The sequence below is a fragment of the Terrapene carolina genome, unplaced genomic scaffold, assembly GCF_002925995.2.
Source record: "Terrapene carolina triunguis isolate 2854851 unplaced genomic scaffold, T_m_triunguis-2.0 Scaffold192, whole genome shotgun sequence".
Taxonomy (NCBI): domain Eukaryota; kingdom Metazoa; phylum Chordata; order Testudines; family Emydidae; genus Terrapene; species Terrapene triunguis.
Window position 1 is genome coordinate 23,061,239 of NW_020664543.1, and position 7,789 is coordinate 23,069,027.

Below are 7,789 nucleotides of genomic sequence, written 5' to 3' on the forward strand. Positions count from 1 at the left end.
GCACATGTGTGTACAGGGGGAGATGGTCTGGGTAGATCAGTGTTTCTCAAACTGGGGTCGCCGCTTGTGTAGGGAAGCCCCTGGCAGGCCGGGCCGATTTGTTTACCTGCCCCGTCCGCAGGTCCGGCCGATCGCGGCTCCCACTGGCTGCAGTTCGCTGCTCCAGGCCAATGGGAGCTGCTGGAAGCGGCATGGACTGAGGACGGGGCAGGTAAACAAACTGGCCCGGCCCGCCCCGCCAGAGGCTTTCCCTACACAAGCGGCAACCCCAGTTTGAGAAACACTGGGGTAGAAAGAACTGGCTCAACAATTGAGCTGAAGGAAAAGCCCTTTCTGGGCATCTCTGTTAAATCTCCAAAGTAGAGAGATGGGGAGGGGGGGAGGTTGGGGTTGGTATAATGGAGTGCATATCCCACACAGGCACTGAAAGGGTTAAGGGGAGCTGAAGCGCTCAGTTATGGCACCTGGTGGCAACTACAGGGTGTGTCAGACTCAATTAAGGACGAGAGCCAATGGGGAGGAACTGGATGGCTAATTAACATAAAGGAAGGGTTTCAGGGCAGAAGGAGGAAAAAGGCTATTTGGCTTTGGGATCGTCTCCTGAGAGACAACTCTGCTAATAGGCTAGGAAAGCCATGGAGAGATCACGGGGGTGGAGCCGCAGAGTAGCCTGGATAAAAGGGCAGGTGCTGGATCACCAGGAGGAAAGCGTTTGCTTGCTACCAGAGCTGGAAAGGTGCTGGGGGAAAGGGCCTAGAGGCAAGCCAAAGTAGGAAGAAGTCTGGGGAAGTGTCAAGGGGTCAGAGTGAGCAGACTTGGCTGTTAGCTTTGTTTATCCAGCCTCTATTAACAGGTAACACTTTCAAAAATGCCTAAGTGACTTAGAAGCTTAAGTGCTATTTTCAAAAGTGACTTAAGAGTCTATTGACCTTCAGTGTGACTCACCCTTCTAAATCACTTAGGGCTAGATCCACAAAGAAATGTAGGCCTGGTGATGCTGAGCTTTGCCACTCCTACCTTTTAGGTGCCCAGAAATTCACTGGGATCCACGAAGTCTGAGTTTGGCACCTCCTCCCCCGTACAATGAATGGGGAGAGGGAGGTGCCTCAGAAAGGGGTTCACAAAAGCCAGCATGCTAGGTGGCTTCTTGCCTAAATGGGAGATGCCAAGCCAAGGGGTGTATGCTAAGCACTGTTGCTCTCACGACGTTCAGCACCTAAATCTGGGCGGCAAGGGGGGCACCTCCCTCTGCTTGGAATTCTCAACCCTCTCTTGGGGCTAGGTGCCTAGGCTGTTTTTGCAAGAAGCCTGGGGGAAGGAGGAGGATGACCGAACCACTGAGCTATGGGATATTACAATGTGGGGCTCCCTCAAGCTCTCCTGTGGGTAAATAATGAAAGAATGATTTGGAGAGAGAACACAAGCACGAGTGATTCTGGAGCGTAGTGGTTAGAACACTCAACTGGGAACCCAGGAGCCAGGCCCCTTGCTCCAATGAATTTCTGAAATTTATTCAGTGTGACAAAGCTTCGACAGGAGAGACTGAGGGACCGCACACCAGAATATCCCATAGCCCAGTAGCTTGGGCACTCACCTGAAAGGTGGCAGACTCCTGTTCAAATACCTTCTTCCCCACAGGAAGGGAGAACTGGGTGCTTCCCACATCCCAGGTAAGTACTCTAACCACTAGGCCAGGGGTTCTCAAACTGGGGGTCGGGACCCCTCAGGGGGTCGTGAGGTTATTACATGGGGGGGGGTGCGGGGGGCACGTGCTGTCAGCCTCCACCCCAAACCCTGCTTTGCCTCAAGCATTTATAATGGTGTTAAAAATATAAAAAAGTGATTTAAATGTAAAAGGGGGTTCTCTCTCAGAGGCTTGCTGTGTGAAAGGGGTCACCAGTATGAAAGTTTGAGAACCACTGCACTAGGCTAAAAGATATGAGAGAGCTTCCCGTGCCCTGCTTTTTTGTGTATTCTTGCCTATAGGGGGTTGATCCAGTAGGTGAGCTCTAAGCATGCTTACTGGCTAGGGCCCTGCCGGCGAGTTAAGCGGAGGAATGCCTATCTTTCCCCTGGGTTTTGCTTCGCTCTAGGATTTAGACATCCAGATGCCTGCACACGCACAGAGGCAGAAACATAGGTGCCTAGGGATCTTTTCCTGCAAAAATGTAGGTGCCAAGCAAGTTTAGGCACCTATAGACTTGGCAGCAACTGAGGGGGTGGGGGTGTGTGTGCGTGAATTCCAGTGGGGCCTGACTCTGGGATTTCAGCACCTAAGGTGGGAGTTAAGCACCTAAGTCCTTTGGTGAATCTATCCCTTAAGTAGTTTTGAAAATATTGCTCAACATCTTTGCTTGCAAATTCTGCAACATGCAGGCAGCGAAGACTACACTGCCAAAGAAGGACCAGGCTACGTATGAAGACTGTTTCATTTATGCCTTAGGGGTCTCTGTACAAGTGGCCTTGAATATATATATATTTTTTAAAGATCATATGTTCCCTTCAATCTTACAGCCTTCTGTAATGTCTGGATATCTTGGAGACTGGTGCCCTGGAAATACGAAGATGTAAATGAGTGAGTCCGTATCCTGCTCCCAATGCAGCACACACATATAATGGATTATAGTCCCAACTCACCCATATATTTAACTTATTTACACACTCACAGGGCAACCAAAGAGAACATCCTGTTAGCAGCCCCTTCTCATTTAAACAACAGGGCATTAGCTCAAGTGCCTCTGTGGATCTCAATTGTGCTAACACCGCAGAGAGAAACGATTCTCTGGTACATAGCGCCTAATTAACGGTGGATGAAAAATAGAACTTCTGTCCTGTGGGAAATGTTGAGATTTCAAACTTTTGTTTTGTTCCAAATCAGAACAAAAAGTCAATCTCAGTATTTTTCACTAAACAAAATATACTGAATAGGGCCGTCCTTAGGATTTATGGTGCCCTACACAGTATTATTAAACTGGTGTCCCTATGCTTCACTGAAGGCAGTCCGCAGCTGGCACCACTGCCCTGGTGTGTTGAGGGGGCACAGCCACCACCCCTGCCCGTGGACCCCCAGAACTCTCCCCCACCCCCGTTGCTGACGCACACCGAGCTTTGTACGCAGCAGACGCTGCGGCAGTGGCTCAAGGCAGGCTTCACGCTGTCACAGGGGGGCTGCATCTTGCCAGAGCCCACGGCCCTCTTGCAGCCCCTAGTCACTCCTGGCTCACCACGAGCATTTTGACAGGAAGTTCCAGTCAGTAATAACAACAATAATACGTGTGTGTGTGTGTGTGAGAGAGAGACTGTGTGACAGTGTGTTGGGGAGTGTGAGTGTGTATGACAATCTGTGTTGGGGGGACTGTGACTCGTGAGAGGCAGAGGTATGTGTGTGTGAGGGCCAGTCTGTATGTGAGAGACTGTGTGTGTGTGTGTGTGTGTGTTAGGGAAGTGTGAGAGACTGAGCACCTTACTGAACATACTTCATTTTGATCTTGTCACTTTCACTTTTTTATAAATGACACGTATTGATAATTTCCCATCAAAAATGTTAATGAAATTAATACATTCCCACAAAATGTTTTGATTCTGTTGAATCAGCATTTTCTAATGGAAAACTGTTCTGTCAGAAGATTGACCACCTTTACTCCTAATCCATTTAGGGGGTTATAGGTTAAATTTTGCCTGGAAACCACAGCCAGCCAGTGCAGATTCTGGAGCATCAGTACCATAGATGCTTATGGCAATATACTCTGCTTAGCAAGCAAGCTGCTGCCTTCAGTTTCCAGGCAGTGTTAAGGTGAAGACCAACATGGAGCACATTGCATGGTGACAAAGGCATGGATGACTGTTGCAAGGCTCATAGTAGAGCGTAATCCTAGCTATTGCAACTACTTGTCTTCTAGTAGCAGATGGGAATCTGACCAGATTACTGGAAGGTGAGCAGGAACAAATGGTGAACACACACACTTAGTTAATGGACCAGATATGTAATAAAGCCCTGAGGCAGGATTGTACTTAGAAACATAAACCTCAAAGTGCATTACTGCTTGAGATGGCTGATCCTAGAGTTTCACCTACCAGGAGTTCCTATCATTCCTTCATTCCAGCTGGGAGAGAAACAGCCTTTTATACTCCTACCTATCTGTTTAGAACTTTATACCATGCTCACCACTGTGGTGCATGAGCATCTTGTCTAGAGATGAAGATTGACAAGGTACAGTATCAGAGGGGTAGCCCTGTTAGTCTGTATCAGCAAAAACAGCAAGGAGTCCTTGTGGCACCTTAGAGACTAACCAATTTATTTGGGCATAAGCTTTCGTGGGCTAAAACCCACTTCATCAGATGCATGGAGTGGAAAATACAGTAGGCAGGTATATATACACAGTACATGAAAAGATGGGAGTTGCCTTACCAAATGGGGGGGGAGGTGTCAGTGCTAATGAGACAATTCAATTAAAGTGGAAGTGGGAGGAAAAATCACTTTTGTAGTGTTAATGAGGCCAATGTAATCAGGGTGGGCCATTTCAAACAGTTGACAAGAAGATGTGAGTAACAGTAGGGGGAGATGTCAAGAACTATAACATTCAAAAACCAGTTGGAGAACACTTCAATCTGCCTGGACACTCAATAACAGACTTAAAAGTGGCAATTATTCAACAAAAAAACTTCAAAAACAGACTCCAATGAGAAACTGCAGAACTGGAATTAATTTGCAAGCTGGACACCATCAAATTAGGCCTGAATAAAGACTGGGAGAGGATTGGTCACTACAAAAACTTATTTCCCCATACTAATTTCCCCCTACTGTTACTCACACCTTCTTGTCAACTGTTTGAAATGGGCCACCCTGATTACATTGGCCTCATTAACACTACAAAAGTGATTTTTCCTCCCTTGATATTCTACTATTGAGAATAACCCACTTCCACTTTAATTGAATTGTCTCGTTAGCACTGATCCCCCACTTGGTAAGGCAACTCCCATATTTTCATGTGCTGTGTATTTATACCTGCTACTGTATTTTCCACTCCATGCATCTGATGAAGTGGGTTTTAGCCCATGAAAGCTTATGCCCAAATAAATTTGTTAGTCTCTAAGGTGCCACAAGTACTCCTCATTGTTCATTCAGAGTGGATTATTCGATAAATAGAACAGTTACATCAGTATTGTGATTTTTATTTCACCTCCCAGCAGTGTAATTCTCCTGCTGTCCATCAGAATAATTAGTCTGGAATCTGAATATTCCTTCTGTAATTATTTCATAAAAACCACCTGCGCCTTCTTTAAGACAGGACAGATTTGGTTGGTTGAAAGACTAAAAGCACAGGCTCATGAACCGTGAATTATTAAACAACACATGAAAGAGTCATCTCTTTCCCATAGAACATCCTGCCCCAAAAAGCCTCACTCCTGAGAGAAACTAATCACTGAGGCAGTCATGTTAGAAATTACACAAGGCAATACAAATTATTGCGTAGAACATTTTCACAGCGGAGGTGGAGAATTCAAGCATTCCCCATGTTTTCCATCAGCTGTGACATTCCACATGTGAACTGGACTTACCAGCAGAAATACATGTAGTAAAAGACTTTGCAGTTCTAGAACATGGTTACAGCTGGATGAGCTTGGCATCTGAAAGATTTATCACCAGCAGCATACTGCACAGCTCCTTAAATAAATCAGTGAGATCAGTGTTAAAAAAACCCACATCAATATTTAATACTCCCACTGAAATGATGCTCAGCTTTCTCCTACTTAGCCAGAACTCTCCTTCCTATTTCAGGGAAGCTGCCTGAACTTGCTACGTACATACACCACCCAAAGCAGACAATTTTGCGCCTATCCGTTCAACAGGCACCTTAAGAACAGTCAAATACTATGATGATGATCTCAGCATAAGACCCTAAAGAGAACAGAAGATAATAATGGTCTCTCAAAATGAGTGAAAGTGTAATGCCACCACAGCCTCATTTCCAACTCAATCAATTCTGATGTTCTGCTGGGTTCTAAGCTGCAAGTCAATGATGAGGGATGGCGTGTGATTTTTGTGGTTCTTCTTTTTAAGGTGACAGGTACTTCCCTCTGAGTCAGTGCTGGTTCAAAACACGGGCAAGCTGTTACAGAATGCTGTTCTGTGACTCTTTGTGGTAACTGAAAATTCCATAGCACTAAACCTGGGATGCTGGTCAAATTTCAGTTTGGAGTAGCCATATTCTGTCTGTCTTAATTCCCTCTGTAATTTCAATTGGATAGGCTATTCCTTGTTTCCTGTCTTAAACAGCTAGATTGTGTTGTTTTGTGCTTTTTAACAGTAGCTGAAATTCTATCCTAGAGGTAGCTGCATTTCAATAGTGGATAAAGTTACTCTTGTAAATACAGTTTTGTATAAACAGCACAATATGCAAAGCACTTAGGGGTCCAATTGAATGGAAAGCACTGTAAAAATGCAAGATCACTTTCTTAATAAGCAGTGTATAGTAGCAAAAATAAGACTCCTATATGAAAAGTATTTTCCAGTGTTGCAAATACACTCTCTCAAATAAAAAAAAAAGATACAAGTGTCTTTGGGTGAAATTTATTATAATTCCATTTATCTAAGATTTCTTTACATTGCAAACACTATGTGTGGGGGTGGGGGTGAGTCATGAATCAGTGTGTAGAGGGGTAAGTGGCTCTGATGGAAGCCCACCACCCACACCTTCAAGCTGAAAGAAGTTTGCTGCACATCCAGCTAACCTGTGACATGATTTCCACAATTATCCTAAGCCAAATATTTAATTTGACTTCAGAATTACCCTCTGTTGGCCAAGGCAATACTTGCTTTTGGGGTTTTTTTTTATCCTCATCCAGGAGGGGAGGAGATTGAGAGTGTGAGAAATTTTCAGGGAGTCAGGTAAGATCAAAGCCCAGTCTGCCTTGTTATAGGATCAGAATCTCTGGCCTATAGCTGATAAACTCTGTGTTCTGTTCAGCAATCTCCATTTGTGATTGCTGTGTACAGCAGACATATCTGTGTCAAAGCATTTCAGTCACTGTGGAGGAGAGGACTAGTATAGAACCAAAAGCAAACCTGGGGGTGTTGGAACTTTACAATGGTTTTGTGAAAAGGTGTGTGGGAGGGGGAATATAAATCCTGATTCTCCTCTCATAACGGCATAAATCAGAAGTAACATCATTTACTTATTCTGGTGTAAAAATAATGTGAGACCAGAATCAGGCTTGTAGGATCTAGCGGAGTAGTTTTGTTCATATTCACACAACAAATAAAATGTAGGGGTTTAGGGCTTTTTGGCCTTGACCTGAACACGCACAGCATATGCGGCTCAGTCCAAGTTCCAAAGTAAAAAAAATTGCTTGTTGGAACATGCTTGTGCATGTGTGCGTCTTGCCGACCTTGGGCATTTTTTCAGGTGGATAGCAAAAGGAACATCCCTGACACCAAGGTGACCCTCTGGACAAATTCCAACTCCCTGCTCCAAAGAATAGAAGCACTAGGATTTCTCAACAAAACAGTTTTCAGAATTTTTCAACATGGGCAAAATAATATTTTTCCCTAAATTCTTTCTGAGAAATAGGTGAACTATTTTTGCTAAAAATTTCCAAAAAATCTTCAGTCTTAGGCAGACAGCTAGCATGGAAAAAGTCAGCTCACAATTTCAGCTAAATGGTTAAGGTTGGGCAAAGTTATAAGCGACAGAAAACAGGTTTTATAATCAAATGCGTCAAACCACCTTTAACTATAGGCATCACTATTTGCACTACCTCAAATAAGATCTTAATGTGTTTAACTGCG